We start from the raw sequence: 23486 nt of genomic DNA on the forward strand, positions 1-23486 counted from the left end.
TCTGGAATCGCAGCTGCACCCCTCCTTCCACGTGGAGCTGTTCGTGTCCTCTCTCCCTCTCTCCCTCTCCTGGGCTGGAGGCCGAATTGGGAGGCAGTGATGACAAAGAGGCCTCTCCAGGTGTAATGCTGGCCTCCTCCTCTGTCCTCTCCTCCGTCCTCTCCAGGCACCTCTGTAAATGATGTTGGGTGCTCTCCACAGCAGCAGCAGCAGGAACAGCAACAGCACAACCTGCTCCTCTGAAAGCAAAGTCCAGAATGAGCTTGTGAGGGTGCCAGTCAGTTCTGTTGGTAACCTCTAGATGGCACCTTCACTTGTTTGTTCCTTTGTTAATTGTTTCTCGTTCTCTGGTGTTAATTGTTCCTAACTCTGTTAGTTTTTAAACAGCCTGTTAGCTGTTTATGGGTGGCACCTGGTTTTCTTGGTATATAAGTTTTCTGGTTGTTTCATTCTTTGCTCAGTCCTCACTAGGGTGAACCAGGGAGTTAGTCTTGACAATGTTCCTTGTCTTGACTAGGTTCTCTGTGTGATTAGCCTTTCCTCTATGGCAGCTTGCCTTCACAAGCTGGCTGCCATAGTTCTCTTGAGCTATGTATCTAAGTCTGTGTTCTAGTTCTCTCGAGTTATGTATCTAAGTCTGTGTCATAGTTCTCTTGAGCTATGTATCTAAGTCTGTGCCATAGTTCTCTCGAGTTATGTATCTAAGTCTGTGCCATAGTTCTCTCGAGCTATGTATCTAAGTTTGTGTTCTTGTCTCTGGATTTAAGATGTATTTAAGTCTGTTGTTCTGTTAAGTTGCTTGTCTTGGTAAGGTGCTGTTTGGACTAGCGTGTTGCTATGTGGGAGCCATTGGGATCTTGTCTTGAGCTTGGCATTGATAAGCCGATTACCCTTGGGGTAGCTTGTCTGGAGTTTAGCCTCGGCAAGCCGGTTGCCCCTTGTGGTAGCTTGTCGCAAGCTCAGTATAGACAAGTGGGCTTCCTCATGGAAGCTGTCCTGAGTTCCTATCTTGACTGGCTGTCTTGTAACTTGTCTCTAGTTCTTATGTTTCTGTCTCGAGTTCTCTTGTCTCTAGTTCTTATGTATATTGCTGTGTTAATCTAGTTATGTGTGAATCTAGTAAAGTTCAAACAAAGTACTGTATATTTGTCTCTTGTCTGGTTTCTGCACTTGGGTCCAGAACCTACCTCGCCCGGAGAGCACGGCCTCGTATTTATACGGCCCCGTGGCTCCCCAACCCTGACAAGAAGAGGTGCGTGCCCTCGCAGTGTGCCTCAGCCCAGCCTGGGCGCTCATTTCTGAGCTCATGGCTGCAGTGGCAAGGATGCCTGAATCCATCGAGACACTGGCAAGGAGTGTCCAAGACTCCAGCGCAGCACAGGCAAGGAGTCTCCAAGACTTCGGCGCAGCACAGGCAAGGAGTCGCCAAGACTTCGGTACAGCACTGGAAAGGACTGTGCAGGGCTTCGGGTCAGCACTGGAAAGGACTGTCCAGGGCTTCACCGAAGCACTGGCACCTGCCACGCAGCTGCTGAGTGTTGCCACGCAGTCACTCGCTGGTCTCATGCAGACGCAGATTGAGGGCCATGCGACCACTGACTGCTGCCACCCTCGCTGGATCAGGCAGGATTACCCAGGGCCCTTACAGCAGGCCAGCAATCTGTGGACCATCCGATTGCTGTGCATGCTGCGGTGCTGCCCCGTCAGAGTGCCAGTGTGTCGGCCGACCAGGGAGCTGCTGTCCGCTCTCAGGATGACAGCATTCCTGATGCCACCGCTGGCACGTCTCCACTGCAGCTGCCACCACCTGCAGGACAGACTGCTTCCACCCATGCACAGATGGAGCAGTCAGTAGCTGGGCCCTCCAGGGCCAGAGGTCATCCAGGCCGTTCCCTCAGGGGCATCTGTGCTTTTGGACAGTCAGCAGGCCTCCCCCAGCCTTGCTGCAGCCACTGGGACCCCATTACGGAGGAGCTGCAGGGAGGGAAGGGGCCAATCTCGCAAGAGAAGCAGATCACCATCAAGGGGGAAAGAGTAGAAGGTGCTGCTGTAACGTCTTATTTGTAGAAATCAAGGCCGAGGATGCTGGTCTGAATGTTAGTTATGTTCTGGACAGTCTCCCGGGTGTGCGAGCCACTTATGTGTCAGTGTGTTCGTTTTGCTTTCTGTTGCCATTGCTTTGTCTTGTTGGAATGAAGCACATTTTGTACAATAAAAAACTTTCTTTATTTACAATGGCCATATCTGCTATTTACATGCATTTTGCCCTTCACAGGCTTTGGGGTATCAGAACGGTTCCATTCCTCTTCTTGGAATGGCAGCATGCATTCCGTGAGAGGGGCCTAGAAGCGACTTCTGATCAGCCTCTGACGGACGGCCCTTCTAGTTTGTGCCTCCCTCCCATCATGGTCCTGCTCCTCCTCCACCTCCTCCTCCTCTGCTGGTGCTTCAATGTCTGGTGGCATTGGCTGGGCATGTAGGATAGCGAGGTTATGGAGCATGCAACATACAACCGCGAAGTGGGAGACTCGCTCGTGCGAGTACTGCAGGGCTCCTCCGGAATGGTCCAGACAGCGGAACCGCTGCTTCAGGACGCCGATTGTGTGCTCCACAATGTTCCTCGTTGCCTGATGGCTCGCATTGTAGTGTTCTTCAACAGGGGTGCTGGGCGAACGGAGCGGGGTCATCAGCCACGGGCACAGAGGATAGCCTTTTTCCCCAAGAAGCCAGCCTCCTAGGTGAGCCGGGGCCTCAAAGGTCTGCAACAGAAGTCTGGTGCAGGATGAAGGCGTTGTGGCTGCTGCCTGGGAACAGCGCATTCACTGCGAGGATCAGCTGTCGGTGGTCACAGACCAGCTGGACATTCAAGGAATGGAACCCCTTGCGGTTGCGGAACTCCTTCAGATTCAATACAGGCGCCCGCAAAGCCACGTGCGTGCAGTCAATGGCACCCTGCAACATGGGGAAGTCCGCTATTACAGCGAAGCCCTCTGTGCGCTCCCGCTGCTTGTCCGGGGTCATTGGGAAGGAGATGTACTGCCGCCTCCTTTTAAACAGGGCATCAGTCACTTGACGGATGCAGCAATGCACCGCAAATTGCGAGATGTTGGCTATGTCCCCAGTTGCAGCCTGAAAGGAGCCGCTTGCGTAAAAGTTCAGGGCAACAGTCATCTTCACAGCCACCGAAAGAGATGTCCTGCACCTTAACTGAGGCTGCAGATCTGGCTGAAGCAGGTGGCACAGCTCAGTCACCACCTCCTTTTCTAAAGCGCAGCCTTCTCATACACTGCTCCTCCGACATGTTCATGTAGGAAAACTGCTGTCGGAAAACCCTGGCAGCGTAAGGTCTGGTGTGGCGATGTCTGTTGGCCCTCCTCCGTCTGGCCAAGCCTGCCCCCCTCTCCCTGCGTCTCTGTACCTTTGCCAGATGATTCAGCAGCAGGATGTTTCCCTCCAATGCAGCCCCCATAATAAGTGCGCACAGAAAGTCTCCCCATTTGAAATGCTCACCAACAGCAAGGTGATGGTCAGAAGGCTGAAGTTCTTCTGCCAGCGCTGGATCAGTGGTGAAATGGCTCTCAGTGTGCAGCTCAGCAACTCTCTCTAACTCTCGAAGAAGTTGTGGTCCAAAAATGGCTGCCGCTTTTTTACCACAGCAGTCCCCTTTAAAGAACGCCCCCCCAGTCCGAGAGTGACTGGGGAACATTCCAGGTAAGCTGTCCTTATTAGCGCCAGGCGGAACGGAGGGGCGCACCACTGAATTTCCGGTCCGGGGCGCCCAAAATGCGTTGCACACTGAAATGACGTCATGATCTGCCTGTGCCCGTGAGCGGGCGCTAAGGTTTAGCGCCAGTGCAAAATGTCCGCTCAATATGGGAGGAGGCGCAGGGTTCGCTGTGCCCAGGCGCCAGTTGGTTACCGCCCCACTTCTCGGCCTCTTTAGGCGCTAATGGGTGGCGCAACCAACCAAATTTTTCCCCCATTGTTCATATATAGTTGGAGATCAGTGTTTGTCTATCTACCCAGTTTACTAGATTACATGAGAACTTCCTGGGGGTGATTTTAAACCTACCCACTTAGCAGAAACTGGGCTAAGCCACCCGCCCAAAGTGGGCGGGGTCCTCACTGATATCTGCAGCAATGGGCGAGTTTCTCACTCCCCTTGCCACTCACCCACCCAAAACCCATCTGGAGTTAAAATCGGGCCCATGTAATGTGTATTATTGTTTTAAAAACAGTTACTGTAATTCATAAACGACTATTGTGGCTCTGTCCCACTGGCTCAAATATCTCTAATTCCCCAAAACCCACGTTATTTTGTTTCATTCCACACATAGCAAAAGGACTAAGGATATGGAAACAAATTGTATTTGGTTAGTGCACCAGTGGTGTTAATATTCTTGAATGAAGCACAGGGATTTAGAATAATTACAATAAGATTATCGTTTGAAAATAATACACACGAGTAAAATGCTCATTCGAAAGAAAGTGCCTGCAGAATATAATAAGTGAAGCGAGTACCCGACCAAACCTGCTCATAGATCAGAGAGTATTAATGCATCCTTCAAATGCTTAGTTTTAGCTGGGAAAGTCAGCGTTGACTAGACAGAAAGGCGTAATTCACAAAGAGCCCTTAGATATTCTTCATTGTCATGATCAAACTCCAAGGCATTTTGAAAGCACTCAATAGCTTCACACTTCTCCCCATCCAGCTGGTGCAGGAACCCAAGAACACCAAAGGCCTTGCTGTCTCTTGGATTCCTGCGAAGCCGTCATTCTGCTATCTTCTCCAAGTTGTTGCGACACTTTTTCCATTCTATTGAGTCATATTTGACTTTCACTCCTTCCAATAAATGGGTGATGGCCTTTGATTCAGATCTTTTGTGATTCAGATCAAATAACCCAACCTGTAAACAAATTGCCTGCTTATTTTCTGGACGAGTATCTTCTAATTTCAGTAGATTTCTGTAGATCTCCTCTGCTTTGGGATATTCACTGTTTAAACAACAGAATCCTGCAAAATCCAGTTGTGGCTTAATCGATGTCAGTGGGCGGTGCTCAAATGCCTTTTCAAAATGACACTTGCATTTATTGATCAACTCAGCTTTCTGTTGAAAAGCAGGATTGCGAGGGTTTTTGCTGCCTGGATATTTGGTCAGTTGAAATAGATTTTTTCTGTAACACACACCTATTTGGTGGTGTAAGAAGGTAGAGTTTGGGCTAATTTCTAATGCTTTCTTCAACAGTCCCACAGCTTTTTCCACATCTCCATTTGCTCTGTAAAATTTTGCTGCATAACGAGTTACATATGGAAGGTCAGGGGACTTCTACAATGCTTGTTCAACTAATTTGAGAGCTTCCTCCTTTTGATTGAACTCTTGTAGTTTTAGAGCCAACAGCACCATGGCTACAGAGTGACCTGGATCAAGCTCCAGCACACGTCGCAACTGCTTCACTGATTGACTGGGTTCACCACTCTCTGGGGTACCAGAAAACCCTTCCAGACGAAACAGGGCAGTCGCATAACCAACATTCCATTCAGTGTTATCAGGATCTTCCTCCAGAGCCTTTTTAAAACATTCCTTTGCCTCTTCATAGTATTGACTAGCAGAACTCAGCAGTGACCAACCCTTCTCCCCGTATACTTCAGGTATCAGTGCTGTATACCGAGAGCCATTAGTAAATCGTTTACAGATCATCTCCAGCTTGTCGAGGTAGGACTGGGCCTCTGTCAGTTGTCCCATGTGATAATATACCCAGGCATAGTTTCCATAGGTGATGATACTTCTTTCAAATTCATGTTCATGATTCTCCCTCAGAACCGTTTCAGCTTCCTTTAAGTTTTGAATTGCCTCTTCACAGTTGCCTTGCTGACAGTTTACAAAAGTGAGATGGTTGCAAGACATAGCCTGATATTTCATAGAAACATAGAAACATAGAAGATAGGAGCAGGAGTAGGCCATTCGGCCCCTCGAGCCTGCTCCGCCATTCAATGAGATCATGGCTGATCATCCAAATTCAGTACCCGGTCCCTGCTTTCTCCCCATACCCCTTGATCCCTTTAGCCTTAAGAAATATAGCCAACTCCTTCTTGAATATATATAATGTATTGGCCTCTACTGCCTTCTGTGGTAGAGAATTCCACAGGTTCACCACTCTCTGGGTGAAGAAATTCCTCCTCATTTCTGTCCTAAATGGCCTACCCCTTATCCTTAGACTGTGACCCGTGCTTCTGGACTCCCCGACCATCGGGAACATCCATCCAGCATGTAGTCTGTCCAGTCCTATCAGAATTTTATAAGTTTCAATGCGATCCCCTCTCATTCTTCTAAACTCCAGCGAGTACAAGCCCAATCGACCCAATCTCTCCTCATACGTCATTCCTGCCATCCCAGGTATCAGCCTGGTGAATCTTTGCTGAACTCCTTCCATGGCAAGAACATCATTCCTCAGATAAGGTGACCAAAACTGCACACAATACTCAAGATGTGTTCTCACCAAGGCCCTGTATAACTGCAGCAAGACATCCTTGTTCCTGTACTCAAACCCTCTCGCTATGAAGGCCATTTAAAAAAAAAAATTCATTGATGGGATGTGGGCATCGCTGGCTGGCTAGGCCTGCATTTAGTGCCCATCCCTAATTGCCCTGTGAACTGCTGCAGTCCATATGGTGTAGGTACACCCACAATGCTGTTAGGAAGGGAGTTCCAGGATTTTGGCCCAGCGACAGTGAAGGAACGGCGATACAGGTCCAAGTCAGGATGGTGTGTGGCTTGGAGGGGAACTTGTAGGTGGTGATGTTCCCATGCGTCTGCTGCCCTTGTCCTTCTAAGTGGTAGAGGTCGCGGGTTTGGAAGGTGCTGTTGAAGGAGCTTTGGCGAGTTGCTGCAGTGCATCTTGTAGATGGTACACACTGCAGCCACAGTGCGCCGGTGGTGGAGGGAGTGAATGTTGAAGGTGGTGGATGGAGTGCCAATCAAGCGGGCTGCTTTATCCTGAATGGTGTCGAGCTTCTTGAGTGTTGTTGGAGCTGCACTCATCCAGGCAAGTGGAGAGTATTCCATCACACTCCTGACTTGTGCCTTGTAGATGGTGGAAAGGCTTTGGGGAGTCAGGAGGTGAGACACTCGCCGCAGAATTCCCAGCCTCTGGCCTGCTCTTGTAGCCACAGTATTTATATGGCTGGTCCAGTTCAGTTTCTGATCAATGGTAACCCCCAGGATGTTGATAGTGGGGGATTCAGCGATGCTAATGCCATTGAATGTCAAGGGGAGATGGTTAGAGTCTCGCTTGTTGGAGATGGTCATTGCCTGGCACTTGTGTGTTGCGAATGTTACTTGCCACTTGTCAGCCCAAGTCTGAATGTTGTCCAGGTCTTGCTGCATATGGACACGGACTGCGTCAGTATCTGACGAGTCTCGAATGGTGCTGAACAGTGTGCAATCATCAGCGAACATCCCCACTTCTGACCTTATGATGGAGGGAAGTGTTAAGTCTGTGTGTTCCAGTTGTATTAAGATTAATTACTGACACAGACTACAAGAATAAAGTTCAACAGGTCTTTACTAGTTGGAGGTCAGGACTATACTAAATACAATATCACTACACAGTACTTATATACCGGTGGTCACCACCGGTATTACGTATACAGCAGCCAGAGAAAGTAGTACATCTCTTAAGGTGGAACAGGCTTAAGTTCTCTTAAGGTGGAACAGGTTACATACACCACAATCCTCCCTTTTTAGCTTAACAGTCATATCCCCATTTAACATAACATCATAACATATATACATATATAACTTCAGGTATAAACAGTTCAAAGGTTCAGTCTCTCAGGAGGCCTTCTGATTCGGTTTGGATAACGCCTTTCAGTGGTCTCTGATTCTTGTTGCTGAGGTGACTCTTCTTGTTGGTTTCCTATGTATTGGACGTCATCATCAGGTACAGTCCCTGCCGAGGTAGGTGCTTCAGGTTCATTAACGTCTTCCACAGTTGTCTCTGTCGCAACCATGGGTTCAACCCTTGCTCTTGATTCTACCAGTTGATCCGCATGACGCCTTATCACATTGTTACCAATATCTACTGTGTACATCAGAGGTCCTTTTCTGGCCCGAATTGTTCCGGACTGCCATTTTTCGTTTCCATAGCCCCTTGCCAACACTGGTTGTCCTACGTCGAAACTTCGAGTGGACTTGTTATTAATATACCGGAACTGTTTGTTTTCCACTTCCTTCCGCACATTTGGTTTTAACAAGTCCAACCTGGACCGCAACCTCCTGTTATAAAACATCATGGTAGGACTTTGGTTAGTCACTGCATGAGCGGCGTTTCGATATGCCATTAGGAAATTGTCCACCTTGTGTTGTAACGGAATCTGATCATCGTTCATGGCCTTTATTGCCTTTTTGAATGTTTGGACAAATCTCTCGGCCAACCCGTTTGTCGCCGGATGATATGGGGCAGGGGTATAATGTCTCACCCCATTCTTCTTTAAGAATTTTTGGAATTCTTCCGACACGAACTGTGGTCCGTTGTCCGAACATATCTGTTCTGGCAATCCGTTCCTTGCGAATATTGTTCTTAACACCGCAATTGTCTTTTCTGAAGTAGTGGTATTCATCTTGATCACTTCTGGCCATTTGGAATGTGCGTCCACCGCAATTAGGAACATGGAATCCATGAATGGACCAGCAAAGTCAATATGTACGCGTTGCCATGGGGCTGAAGGCCATTCCCATGGGTGTAGCGGTGCGATCGGAGGTGCATTTTGCACTTTTTGGCACCCAGCGCAGCTTTTTGTCAACTCCTCTATCTGTTGGTCAATGCCCGGCCACCATACATAAGCCCTAGCAAGACTTTTCATCTTAACTCCCCCCAGATGACCTTCATGCAGTTCCTTTAGAACTCTTTCCCGTAACTTGGGAGGAATAATCACTCTTGTCCCGTACATCAAAGTACCATGGCAGACGGACAGCTGGTCTTGCCTTGCCGAGAATGCCGGTAACAACAGGATCACCATGTGTTGGCCATCCCTTCACTGTCACCTCGTAAACTCGGGACAGTGTCGGGTCGTTCCTGGTTTCTCTTTCAATACTTGCATTGGTGACTGGTAAACACTCGATGATGGTCAAATGAAATAACTCAACAGGGTCAACTTTCGTCGTCTCTTCTGCTTCAGGTAGTGGCAGGCGCGACAGCCCATCAGCATTGCCATGCTGCTTTGTACCTTTCAATTCTATTTGATATTGATGTGCCCCTAGGAAAAGGGACCATCTCTGGAGTCGCTGTGCTGTCATCACCGAAACACCCTTCTTAGGGTTAAAAATGGATACCAACGGCTGATGGTCTGTCAGAAGTGTGAATTTTTGGCCCTGCAGGTAATGATTAAACTTCTCCACTCCCCATACAAGGCTGAGAGCCTCCCTATCGATCTGCGCATAGTTGCGCTCAGCGGAGGTCAATGATCTGGATGCAAACGCGACTGGCCTTTCCGTGCCATTTGGCAACTTGTGTGAGAGTACTGCCCCAATACCACATGGAGAAGCATCACAAGCCAACCGAATAGGCAGTGTCGGGTTGAAGTGAGCCAACACTTCCTCTGAGGTGATCAATTCTTTGCTTTTGCGAAATGCCTTCTTACAGTTTTCGCTCCATTCCCATGGTACCCCCTTCTGTTAAAGAACGTTCAGCGGGTGCAGTACCGTGGATAGATTCGGTAGCAACTTATGGTAATAGTTAATCAATCCCAGAAACGACCTCAACTGAGAGACATTATCCGGAGCGGGAGCCTTTACAACTGCCTTTATCTTGTCAGGAGACTTATGAAGCCCCTCCCGGTCAATGACATGATCACAGTACGAGATCCGCTTCTGAAAGAACTCACATTTCTGCCGATTAACTCTAAGTCCATACTCTTTCAGTCTGTTGAGCACCAGTTCCAAGTTTGCGAGGTGTTCTTCATCACCATCACCTGTAATCAGAATATCGTCCAGGTAACATTGTGTGCCTGGAATTCCCTGTAATACCTGCTCCATGGCCCTCTGCCAAATTGCCGGAGCCGATGCCACTCCAAAAACCAGCCTATTATACCGGTACAAACCTCTATGCGTGTTGATCGTGAGGTACTGGCGTGACTCTTCATCAACCTCCATCTGCAAGTACGCCTGCGCCAGGTCTATCTTGGTGAAGTGTTTCCCGCCAGACAACGAAGCAAAAATATCCTCAATCCGCGGAAGTGGATACTGCACCATGTGAAGCACCGGATTAACGGTGATCTTGAAATCTCCACAGATGCGAACCTTCCCTGGTTCTCCTGGCTTGTTGCTCAAAGGACGTTTCATAACGGGAACAATGGGCGTAGCCCACTCACTCCAATCTACCTTAGACAGTACACCTGAACGTTCTAGCGCTTCCAGTTCCGCTTCTACAGTAGGTCGTATTGCATAGGGTACCGGTCTGGCTTTGAAAAATTTTGGTTGTGCATGTTCATCAATCTTGATGTTTGCCGTAATTCTTTTCAGTGTTCCCAGTCCTTGCTGGAACACCTCTTTAGCATCATCCAATATTTTGGACAATCGTTTAGGTTTGACATCTGTTTCCCCGGAATCTACCGTTAGTGCTTTTAAGGAGTGCCAGTCCATATTCATTTTCCTAATCCACTCCCGTCCCAGTAGTGGTGGACCTCCTTCAGGTAGCACATATAAGTCCATTACTTGGCTTTCTTCGCCCTTGTGGACCACTTTTACCTCTATCTTTCCGATGGGGTACACTCTTTGCCCCGTGTATGTTTTCAATATAATCTCCGTATCCCGTAGGGGAATATGTTGGAATAACCTTTTGTAATCTTTCTTATTCATGACCGTCAATGCCGATCCAGTGTCCAATTCCATCTTTACTTGGACTCCTGCTATCGGAAGAGTGACCCAAATTGTCTGGAGATCTGCATCCTTACCAACGTTGTGTACTCTTAAGCTACCCAGTTCATTACTGCTGGCGTCTGAATCTGACTTCTGTTCGTTCGAACTGGTCTTTGTCACCTTGTGCACCTTTATGTATTTTCCTTGCGGTGACTTTTTGTTGCTGGTCTTCTTTCCTGACCGGCATACTTTAGCTATGTGGCCAAGCCTGCCACACGTTCTGCATTCTTGTTTTTTAAACCAACACTGGTTCTGATCGTGTGTTGTCTTTCCACAATGATAACATTTTACAGTACTCAAACCCAATTTATTTGTACTGTGTTCCGGTGACCGTAGTTGCATTACTGCTGTGCCTCTCGCTGCGGCTTCGTGTGCTGCTGCCATTGTGACTGCTTTCTCAAGCGTCAGCTCATTCCCCTCGAGCAGTCGCTTTTGTGTATCTTCTTTTAATAATCCACACACAAATTTATCTCTTAGCGCGTCTGTTAGTCCCGTTCCAAACTGACAGTACCTTGCTAGCTTACGCAATTCCATTAAATATTCAGCATTGCTTTCATCCTTCAGCTGCCTTCTGCTGTAAAATTTAAATCGTTCCGCTAGCATCAGCGGCGTGGGGTTTAGATGATATTTCAGGACAGTAACAATCTCCTCGAACGTCTTATCCGCCGGTTCATCTGGTGATAAAAGGTGTTTCAATTGCCCGTATGTCTTCACACCCATTAAGTTCAATAACGTTAGTGCTTTCTCTGCATCTGGGATTTTATTTGCTTTACAATAATTTTGTATGCGTTCTACATACATGGCCCAATCTTCGATGTCGCCATCAAAGGTATCAATGTTCCCATGTTCAGGCATCGTTGCAATTTATGTTATCCCAAGATGGCAGCTTCCCGCTCTTGTCTTCGTCCTCCGCCTACAAAATGGCGGTTTTCCCGCGCTTGGCGGTCTTCACCCACTGGCTGCAATGGCGTTTGGCGTGCCGCTGCTGCTCACCTTTCCCAGCGGTTAGTAACTCCCCCGACGCTGTCTCCGCTTCACCGCGGCTCCCTCGGGCATTCGCGCTTCCCCGATGTCGCGCCTCGCAGCCCTTCTTGCAGCCCGGTTATTAGCACCGGCTGCGTTCGCCTTCACCGCGGCTCTCGCGCCTTCAGTCGCCCCAGACGCTGCGCCTTTTTGGCCCGAAAGCGGCCCGGCCCTTATCACCAGCCGCGATCGATGTCCCCGCGCTGCGCCTTTCGGCCCAAATGCGGCCCGGCCCTTATCTCTGGTCGCGATTGATCTCACCGCCCTTATTCCTCCGTCTTCCTCCCCCCGTCTGTACAGCCAACGCAGCCGACTTTCTGCTCGCGTCGCTGACCGGCTTACCCACCACCGAGGTAGAAAGAAGATAGCTGACTGCCGCTGATGGAGGCTTCGAGTTCAGGATGTCTTCTGCACTCCGGGTTCTCGATGCCTGCCGCGCGACGTGTCTTCCAGCAGGGTGATGAGGGTGGATGCCTCTCTTCGACGCCCGTTCTGTGGACGAAGCCACCGTGGATATAAACTGCCGCAGGGTAAGAATCGGAGTCGTCGCCACTGTTAAGTCTGTGTGTTCCAGTTGTATTAAGATTAATTACTGACACAGACTACAAGAATAAAGTTCAAAAGGTCTTTACTAGTTGGAGGTCAGGACTATACTAAATACAATATCACTACACAGTACTTATATACCGGTGGTCACCACCGGTATTACGTATACAGCAGCCAGAGAAAGTAGTACATCTCTTAAGGTGGAACAGGCTTAAGTTCTCTTAAGGTGGAACAGGTTACATACACCACAGGAAGGTCATTGATGAAACAGCTGAAGATGGTTGGGCCTAGGGCACTGCCCTGAGGAACCGCTGCAGTGATGTCATGTGATTGAGATGAATGACCTCCAACAACCACAGCCAAATTCCTTTGTGCTAGGTATGATTCCAACCAATGGAGAGTTTTCCCCTTGATTCCCATTGACTTCAGTTTTGCTAGGGCTCCTTGATGCCACACTCGATCAAATGCTGCCTTGATGTCAAGGGCAGTCACTCTCACCTCACCTCTTGAGTTCAGCTCTTTTGTCCATGTTTGGACCAAGGCTGTAATGAGGTCAGCAGCTGAGTGGCCCTGGCGGAACCCAAACTGGGCGTTAGTTAGCAGGTTATTGCTGAGTAAGTGCCACTTGATAGCACTTTCGACGACACCTTCCATCACTTTGCTGATGATTGAGAGTAGACTGATGGGACGGTAATTAGCCGGGTCGGATTTGTCCTGCTTTTTGTAGACAGGACATACTTGGGCAATTTTCCACATTGCCGGGAAGGTGCCAGTGTTGTAGCTGTACTGGAACAGCTTGGCTAGGGGCGCAGCTAGTTCTGGAGCACAAGTCTTCAGTGCTATTGCCGGAATGTTGTCAGGGCCCATAGCCTTTGCAGTATCCAGTGTCTTCAGCCGTTTCGTGACATCACGTGGAGCGAATTGAATGGGCTGAAGACTGGCATCTGTGATGCTGGGGACCTCAGGAGGAGGCCGAGATGGATCATCCACTCGGTACTTCTGGCTGAAGATAGTTGCAAATGCTTCAGCCTTGTCTTTTGCACTCACGTGCTGGGCTCCACCATCACTGCCTGCTGCACCTGCATGCTTACCTTCAGCGACTGGTGCACAAGGACACCCAGGTCTCGTTGCACTTCCCCTTCTCCCAATCTATTGCCATTCAGATAATAATCTGCCTTCCTGTTTTTGCCACCAAAGTGGATAACCTCGCATTTGTCCACGTTATATTGCATCTGCCATGCTTTTGCCCAATCACCCAACCTGTCCAAATCATCCTGGAGTTTCTCGGCATCCTCCTCACAGCACACACGCCCACCCAGCTTTGTGTCGTCTGCAAATTTGGAGATATTACATCTAGTTCCCTTGTCTAGATCATTAATATATATTGTGAATAGCTGGGGCCCAAGGACCGATCCCTGCGGTACCCCACTAGTCACTGCCTGCCACTCGGAAAAAGACCGTTTATTCCAACTCTTTGCTTTCTGTCTGCCAACCAGTTCTCTATCCAAGTCAATACTTTGCCCCCAATCCCATGTGCCTTAACTTTACACGCTAATCTCTTATGCGGGACCTTATCGAAAGCCTTCTGAAAGTCCAAATACACCACATCCACTGGTTCTCCCTTATCTATTTTACCAGTTACATCCTCAAAAAATTCCAGTAGATTAGTCAAGCACGATTTACCTTTTGTAAATCCATGTTGACTTTGTCCGATCCCGTCACTATTTTTCAAGTGCTCTGCTATTACTTCTTTTATAATGGACTCTAGCATTTTCCCCACTACCGATGTCAGGCTCACCAGTCTGTAATTCCCCTTTTTCTCTCTACCACCTTTTTTGAATAGTGGGGCAACATTAGCTACCCTCCAATCCATGGGTACTTTTCCAGATTCCATCGAATGCTGGAAGATGATCAGCAAAGCATCAACTATTTCTAGGGCCACTTCCTTAAGTACTCTAGGATGTAGATTATCAGGCCCTGGGGATTTATTGGCCTTCAATCCCATCAATTTCCCTAACACCATTTCCCTACAAATACTGATTTCTTTCAGTTCCTCCCTTTCATCAGACCCTATGTTCCCCGACATCTCTGGGAGGTTATTTGTGTCCTCCTTTGTGAAATATGTATTTAATTGGTCTGCCATTTCTTTGTTCCCCATTATAAATTCCCCTGATTCTGACTGCAAGTGATCTACGCTTGACTTCAGCAATCTTTTTCTCTTCACATATCTATAAAAGCTTTTACAGTCAGATTTTATGTTTCCTGCAAGCTTACTCTCATATTCTATTTTCCCCTTCTTAATTAATCCCTTTGTCCTCCTTTGTTGAATCTTAAACTGCTCCCAATCCTCAGGTTTTCTGCTTTTTCTGGCCAATGTACATGTCCTCTCCTTGGATCTTATGCTATCCCTAATTTCCCTTGTTAGCCACGGTTGAGTCACTTTTTTTGTTTTATTGTTGTGCCAAACTGGGATGAATAAATTCTGTAGTTCATCCATGCGGTCTTTGAATGTTTGCCATTGCCTATCCACTGTCAACCCTTTGAGTGACATTCCCCAATCAATCCTACCCAACTCAAGCCTCAGACCATCGTAGTTTCCTTTATTTAAATTTAGGACCCTAGTCTCTGAGTCGACTACTTCATTCTCCATCTTAATGAAGAATTCGATCATATTATGATCCCTCCGACCCAAGGGGCCTCGTACAACAAGATTGCTAATTAATCCTTTCTCGTTACATAATACCCAGTCTAAGATGGCCTGATCTCTGGTTGGTTGCTCGACATATTGGTCCAGGAAACCATCCCTTAAACACTCCAGGAATTCCTCCTCCACAGTATTGTTACTAATTTGGTTAGCCCAATCTATATGTAGATTAAAGTCACCCATGATGACTGCTGTGCCCTTATTGCACGCTTCTCTAATTTCCCTTTTAATGCCACCCCCAACCTCTGCATTACTGTTTGGAGGTCTATATACCACTCCCACTAACATTTTCTGTCCCTTGGTATTTCTCAGTTCTACCCATACAGATTCCACATCACCAGAGCTAATATCCTTCCATACAATTGTGTTAATCCCTTCCTTAACCAGCAATGCTACCCCACCTCACATTCCTTTTTGCCTACCTTTCCTGAATATTGAATACCCCTGGATGTTCAGTTCCCAGCCTTGACCACCCTGGAGCCATGTTTCCGTAATCCCAATCAAATCATATTCGTTTAACTCTATTTGCGCAGCTAATTCATCCACCTTATTACAAATGCTCCTCGCATTAAGACACAAAGCCTTCAGGCTTGTTTTTTTAATGCTCTTACACCTATTAGAATTATTATTTACTGTGGCCATGTTTGATTTAAACCGTTGATTTCTCTGACTGCCACTTTTGTTTTTCTCCTTCCTATCTTTTGCTTTTATCGTTGTTTCCCTTTCCTCTGTCCCCTTGCTCAGGTTCCCAACCCCCTGCCATCTTAGTTTAAACCCTCCCCCAGAGCACTAGCAAACACTCCCCCTAGGACATCGGTCCCGGCCCTAACCAGGTGCAAACCGTCTGGTTTGAACTGGTCCCACCTCCCCCAGAACCGGTTCCAATGTCCCAGGAATTTGAATCCCTCCCCCTTGCACCATTCCTCTAGCCACATATTCATCTGAAATATTCTTCTATTTCTACTCTGACGACCATGTGGCAGTGGTAGCAATCCTGAGATTACTACCTTTGAGGTCCTATTTTTTTAATTTACCTCCTAACTTCCTATATTCCGCTTTTAGGACCTCATCCCGCTTTTTACCTATATCGTTGGTACCTATGTGCACCACGACAACTGGCTGTTCACCCTCCCCTTCCAAGATGTTCTGCAGCCACTCTGAGACATCCTTGACCCTTGCACCAGGGAGGCAACACACCATCCTGGAGTCTCGTTTGTGGCTGCAGAAACGCCTATCTATTCCCCTTACAATAGAATCCCCTATTACTATAGTTCTACCCCTCTTTTTCCTCCCGTCCTGTGCAGCAGAGCCACCCCTGGTGCCAGGAAGTTGGCTGCTGCTGCCTTCCTCTGGTAAGCCATCCCCCTCAACAGTACTCAAAGTGGTGTATCTGTTTGAGAGGGGGATGGCCACAGGGGATCCCTGCACTACCTGCCTGTGCCTAGTACTCTGTCTGTTGGTCACCCATTCCCTTTCTGCCTGTGCAACCTTTGCCTGCGGTGTGACCAACTGATCAAACGTGCTATTCACGACATCCTTAGCCACACGAATGATCCAGTATGAATCCAATCGCAGCTCCAGCACCGCAATGCGGTCTGCCAGTAGCTGCAGCTGGACACACTTCCTGCAGACATAGTTGTCAGGGACACAGGAAGTGTCCCTGAGTTCCCACATAGCACAGGAGGAGCATACCAAGGCACCAGGCTGTCCTGCCATGACTTACCCTTTAATTAATTGCATTTAAATTAAATCAAATCAATCCCACCAATTACACTACAGTTAAATAGTATTGTTGTATCTGTGTGTTAATGGAGACACGGAATGCAGGAGTTGGTTTAACAGGTGTTTACTGAACAAAGTCTGGAGGTGAACTAAAAGATCCAAGACACTATACAGGCTTAAATACCCGAGTGGTCACTACCGGTATTACAGTACACAGGGACTCTTAAAGGTACATACACTACAATTCCTCCCCTTTTAGATAATTGGTACATAACATTTTAAGTAATCATTAATTAACATGTTTACAAGAACAATAATCTACACATTTGCTGCAGTTAATCAATTATAAGTCAGTCTCTCTGGAGGCTTCCTCACTCAGTCCGGATAACGCCTCGGTGGTGTAGTAGTTTTCGGTGGTGTAGTAGGTTCTGTTGGCAAGGTCGATTCGGCTTGAATGTCAGTGTCGGGTTCATCTGGTTCCAGTATCACCGGATCGGAGGTAGATACTATGGGTATCTCTGCTTCTTCATTAGGCGTATAGAGTTGTGGTGTAGGTTGTCCCTTTTCGGATGACTCTATGATCTGGTCAGCATGGCGCCTTATTATACTTTCTCCAATGTCCACGGTATACATCAGCGGTCCTAGTCGTGTGCAAATAGTTCCAGGCTGCCATTTCTCGGTACGGTAGTCCCGGACCAAAACTTGTTGACCTAACTGGAAGGTTCTAGTTGGCCTTTCATTCATGCCTTGAAATTGCCGGTTCTCTATGTCCCTTCTGATGTTTGGCTTGATCAAATCCAGCCGGCATCTTAGTCTTCTATTGAAAAACATCATGGCGGGAGTTTGGTTTGTAACCACATGTGTTGCATTTCTGTACGCAAACAAGAAGTTATCTACCTTATGTTGTAGATTTATGTCTTCATTACCCATGGCCTTTATGGCCTTCTTGAAGGTCTGGACAAACCTTTCAGCTAATCCATTGGTGGCGGGATGGTATGGGGCGGACGTGTAGTGCTTAACCCCATTGTTTTTTTAAGAACTTCCTGAATTCTTCGGACACAAATTGCAGTCCATTATCAGAACAGATCTGTTCAGACAGCCCATTCCTGGCAAATATGGTCCTTAATACTGTGATGGTTTTTTCCGTGGTGATGGAGGACATCTTTATTACCTCCGGCCACTTGGAGTGTGCATCAAGCGCGATTAAGAAAATTGAGTCCATAAATGGACCAGCAAAGTCGATATGTACCCTTTGCCATGGAGATGAGGGCCACTCACATGGATGTAGAGGGGCTTGTGGTGTGGCATTTTGGACCTTCTGGCATCCTAGACAGCTCTTGGTCATTTCTTCGATGTCTCCATCGATGCCTGGCCACCACACAAACGCTCTGGCTAGGTTCTTCATTTTCACTCCACCCAGATGCCCCTCGTGAAGCTCCTTTAGCACTTTATCTTGGAGTTTGGGTGGAATCACCACTCTGGATCCACACATCAAGGTTCCTCGGCACACTGACAGCTGTTCTCTTCTTTGCGAGAATGCTGGCAACAGTGGTTCGCCATGTGCTGGCCATCCCTTCACCGTTAAATCGTAGACTCGTGAGAGAGTCGGGTCATTTCTCGTTTCCTTTTCAATGGTAGAATTTGTTACTGGTAGACATTCCACTATGGTTGAGTGGAACATCTCCACTGGGTCCACTGTAGGTGCCTCTTCTACCGTTGGCAATGGTAGGCGCAATAAACTATCAGCATTCTCATGCTGTTTTGATCCTTTGTATTCTATGTCATATTAGTGTGCCCCTAGGAAAAGGGACCACATCTGTAGCCTTTGCGCTGTCATAATGGGAATGCCCTTTTTAGGGTTGAATATGGAGACGAGGGGTTGATGGTCAGTCAACAAGGTAAATTTTTGTCCGTGTAGGTAATGGTTGAATTTCTTCACTCCCCACACCAGGCTGAGTGCTTCCCTGTCGATCTGGGCATAGTTACGCTCAGCTGATTTCAACGAGCGTGACGCAAAAGCTATCGGCCGCTCCGAGCCATCAGGGAATCTATGCGATAATACCGCTCCTATGCCGTAAGGGGATGCATCGCACGCCAGTCTGATTGGCAGTGATGGGTTGTAATGAGCCAACACTTCCTTGGACGTGATCAAGCATTTGCATTTATGGAAGGCACGTTTACAGTCTTCGCTCTACTTCCAGATTACTCCCGTTTGTAGCAGTGCGTTAAGAGGGTGCAGAATAGTTGACAAGTTCGGTAAAAATTTATGATAGTAATTTATCAATCCCAGGAACGACCTTAATTGTGAGACATTTTCAGGTGCTGGGGCTTTTATGACCGCTTCAATTTTTTCAGGTGACTTATGCAACCCTTCTTCGTTAATTATATGGCCACAATATGATATTTGTTTCTGGAAAAATTCGCACTTGGGGCAATTTGCTCATAGGCCCCGTTCTCTCAGCCTAGTGAGCACCTGCTCCAAATTGGCAAGGTGCTCATTGTCGTTTTCTCCTGTTACAAGGATGTCGTCTAGGTAGCATTGAGTCCCCAGAATCCTTTGCAGGACTTGCTCCATAGCTCTTTGCCAGATAGCTGGAGCTGATGCTACTCCGAAAACCAGTCGACTGTACTGGTACAGGCCTTTGTGTGTGTTTATCGTGAGATACTTTTTAGAGGCCTCCTCAACCTCCATTTGTAGATATGCCTGTGCCAAGTCAATTTTGGTGAAACGTTTCCCTCCGGATAGTGAGGTGAAAATATCTTCTATCCTCGGAAGAGGATACTGTACCGTGTGAAGGACCGGGTTTACAGTCACCTTGAAGTCCCCACAGATGCGAATTTTTCTTTGTTCTTCAGATTTATCATTATTCAATGTTTTCTTCATGACCGGGACGATGGATGTTGCCCGCTTGCTCCAATCTACCTTGGATAACATGCCTGCCTTTACCAAATTACCCAGCTCTGCCTCGACTGCTGGACGAATTGCGTATGGCACTGGCCTTGCCTTAAAAAAGCTTGGGAATTGCCGCATCTTCCACTTTTATTGAGGCGGTGACGCCTTTCAAGGTTCCAAGTTCCTGTTGAAACACTTCTTTGGCGTTGGCCAAGATGTCTTTTAATCGTTCAGATATGACGTCATCATCATTTTTTTTCTTACTGGTCACCGTCAGTGCCTGAATGGAGTGCCAGTCTAAACGTATCTTCCTGATCCATTTACGTCCCAACAGTGGTGGACCACCATCTTGCAGAACGTATAAATACAACTTCTGTATTTCCTTGCCGTTGTATACAACAGGCACCCTTATTTTCCCTCTGGGGTATACTTTCTGCCCCGTATATGTCTTCAAGATAATGGATGTGTCTTTCAAAGATATATGCGGAAATAGCCGCTCGTAATCCCGTCAATTTATGACGGTCAGAGCTGATCCTGTATCTAGCTCCATTTTAACTTGGGACCCCACTATCGTGAGGGTAACCCAAATGGTCTGGTAATCTTCTTTGGCAATTACATTATGTAATTTGAGACAGCTTAGTCTCTTGTTTCCGGAGTCGCTATCGCTCTTCTGGTCTTCGGAGCTACTGTCCGTCATCATTTGTACCTTTCTGTACTTTTCCTTATTGATTTTTTTTCTGTCAGTGGATTTTTTGTTTCCAGATCGGCATACACGTGCAATGTGTCCCATCTTTCCGCATTGCCTGCATGCTTTGTCCTTGAACCAGCAGTCCCTCTGGTCATGGGTGGATCTGCCGCAGCGATAACATCTCTCGAAACCCCGTGTCATTTCATGGGTGCCGAAGTCCTGTGGCTTTTGCTGTATCTCTGCAGCTCCTCTTGCTGCTGCTTCGTATGATACAGCCACACTGAAAGCCTTGTCCAGTGTCAAATCTTTCTCAGAAAGTAACCTTTTCTATGTTCCTTCACTTAGGAGACCGCAGACGAATTTGTCTCATAGAGAATCTGCCAGTCCTGCCCCGAATTGGCAGTGCATTGACAGTTTCCTTAATTTGGTGAGGTAATCAGCGTTACTTTCATTCTTGTGCTGATTCCTCCTGAAGAATTTGAATCATTCCGCTATCAGCAGCGGTGTTGGGTTTAAGTGCTCCTGTACGGTATCAACAATCTCCTTAAAATTCTTGTCCATCAGTTTGGCTGGAGTGATTAAGTTTCGTAACAGCCCGTATGTCCTTGCGCCCATCAGATTTAGAAGTACCGATGCCTTTTTATCATCCTCTACTTCATTCGTTGTGCAATATACCTCCACTCTTTCCACATATGTGGTCCAATCCTCTATATCACTATCGAAAGCAGTAATATTGCCAGTCTTAGGCATCCTGAAAATCAAAAATGGCGCCTCCCGCGCTTTCCTTTCATTCCTGCTGAGAAAAAAAGGGCGCCTCCCGCGCTTTCCCGCCGCTGCCGCTGCTGACAACGCTGTTCTCCGCGGTTTTTATTTACACAGATATTTTTAATAGTTGGAGACTAGTTCCCGCCGGACTCTCTGGGACTTTTCCCTCCCTCTGCTTGGTCCGAGCGCCGACCTGCTTTGCAGCGCCGGCCGTCTCCCGAGTGCTCCACCCTCCGTCTCTGTTTGCCTCCGCCTTCCGACTCGCTGCTCGGCCCCGCTGCAGAGCCACCCGATCGAGCCCCAGCCCGCCGACCAGGAAGGATTAGTGAAGTACCTGACACCAGCCCGGCTAGCTGGTGAAACCACAGCTTTTCTTTTCTTTTTCTTTTTTTTTTCTTCGACCTTCATCTGAGGAATCGATCTCCTTGAGGTGCTGCCGAATTGCAGGTAAGTCCATTTCCAATTCGTCGCCACTGTTGTATCCGTGTGTTAATGGAGACACGGAATGTAGGAGTTGGTTTAACAGGTGTTTACTGAACAAAGTCTGGAGGTGAACTAAAAGATACAAGACACTATACAGGCTTATATACCCGAGTGGTCACTACCGGTATTACAGTACACAGGGGCTCTTAAAGGTACATACACTACAAGTATATTTAAGGCCCTGGTTTATAACAGTCCCCTCTACACCACAGAGACTTTAGAAAGTATAAACCACAGAGTTTAAGTTTAAAAAGAGAGAAATACTCACCAACCAATCACTTACCTGCTTTCTGGTGACGTCACACTTCAATTATTTTTTACCTCTCTCCTTCCCTCTGAGCTCGGAGTTCGGAGATTAGTAAGCCTACCTGGGTCTCTGGAGCCTTTTATAGCCCCGCTGCTGCCGCTGAGATTCCCGCTGATGCACTGAGGCCTGTATTGAATCTTGCAATCTTTGCTTCATATCGTCCAAGTCAATGATTTCTTTCTGTGGGCCCCACGTGAAGTGACATTGAAGCTGGTTGAGCTTCTCTTTCAACAACTCCTTGGGTGCGTTGCTGCAAGAGAACAAAATTCATCAAAATTCATCTCAGACAAGCCGAGACTTGCCCTCCCCTCCGGTTTCTTTAACTAAGGCCTTCTCCCGACTCCTGGACCTATTTGGCAACAGCAATCCTTTTTCTCACCCCAGGCTGCCTGGTTAAAGCTCACTCACAGACTTTTCATTATAAGCAAAAGGGTTACTACAGGTCATATATAATTCAGGTTATCATTGCATAAAATTGATGATTACAAACTTCTACATTTAATTCTTACACACGATTATAAATGCATTACTGATGTTTAAAAGATACTGATGATTATAAGATATTTAAACAAGTATTCTAAAAAATCCACTAATCCGGGATAATCTTATAATTTACACCGGTCTCCTTCATGCTGGCTGATGTACTAGCTCCTGGCCATTTAGTCTTCTCACCCAATGCGCAGCAACACCTCAACCACTCCCAGCCCCAATGATATGAACAGGATCATTGGTTGAAGTACTCAGTCTGCCTGCTGGTTCAGCCATCTCATTCTTGTATTCCATTCCGACATTGGAGTTTCCTTACTAAAAAGGACAGAGCTAATTCTAAAATGCTCTCCCTCTCATATTGGCAGTCCAAGTAACTCTCAACTAAACAGGATCGCCAACCTAGTCCTCCACAGGGACCCTGTTGTCTGTGAGCCAGATCAATCCGCACTCCAACATGTAGAAGGAGAACCTACCCTTAGAGCAGAAAAGAAGGCCCATCACAAAGGTATCCTCAGCATTCTGAGAGACCATGTTCCATGAACTGACTCTTATCCTGCTGAAAACCTTCCACCGTGCCACCCTCCAGGTGAGGTGTTAAACCAAGGCAGAATCTGCCTGTTCCAGTAGGTCAGGTGGACGTTAAAGATTCTATCGCACTATTTGAAGAAAAGCAGGGAGTTGTACTTTCCAACATTTTTCCCTCAAGCAACACCACCAAAAACAGATTGGGTGGTCTTTCAACTCGTTGCTATTTTTGGGAATTTCCTGTGTGCTGAGCTTCCGAGCGCATATCCTCCCAATCGCAAACACCGTCTACATCCACCTCTGTAACACCGCCTGATTCACCCCTGCCTCAGCCCAGCTGTTGCTGATACCTTATCCATGCTTTTTTCACCACCAGACTTGATTACTCCAATCCTTTCCTGGCCAGCTTTCCATCCTCTGCCCTT

At 47.3% G+C, this 23486-nt stretch overlaps 1 pseudogene; it reads right to left on the minus strand.

Moving 5' to 3' along the window:
* Positions 1 to 4601: 4601 nt before the first annotated feature.
* LOC147113599 (interferon-induced protein with tetratricopeptide repeats 5-like) lies at positions 4602 to 22306 on the minus strand (annotated as a pseudogene).
* Positions 22307 to 23486: the final 1180 nt, after the last annotated feature.

Source organism: Somniosus microcephalus, chromosome 8, assembly GCF_052327205.1.
Source record: "Somniosus microcephalus isolate GS21.2 chromosome 8, FLI_Smic_1.0, whole genome shotgun sequence".
NCBI classification, from domain to species: domain Eukaryota; kingdom Metazoa; phylum Chordata; class Chondrichthyes; order Squaliformes; family Somniosidae; genus Somniosus; species Somniosus microcephalus.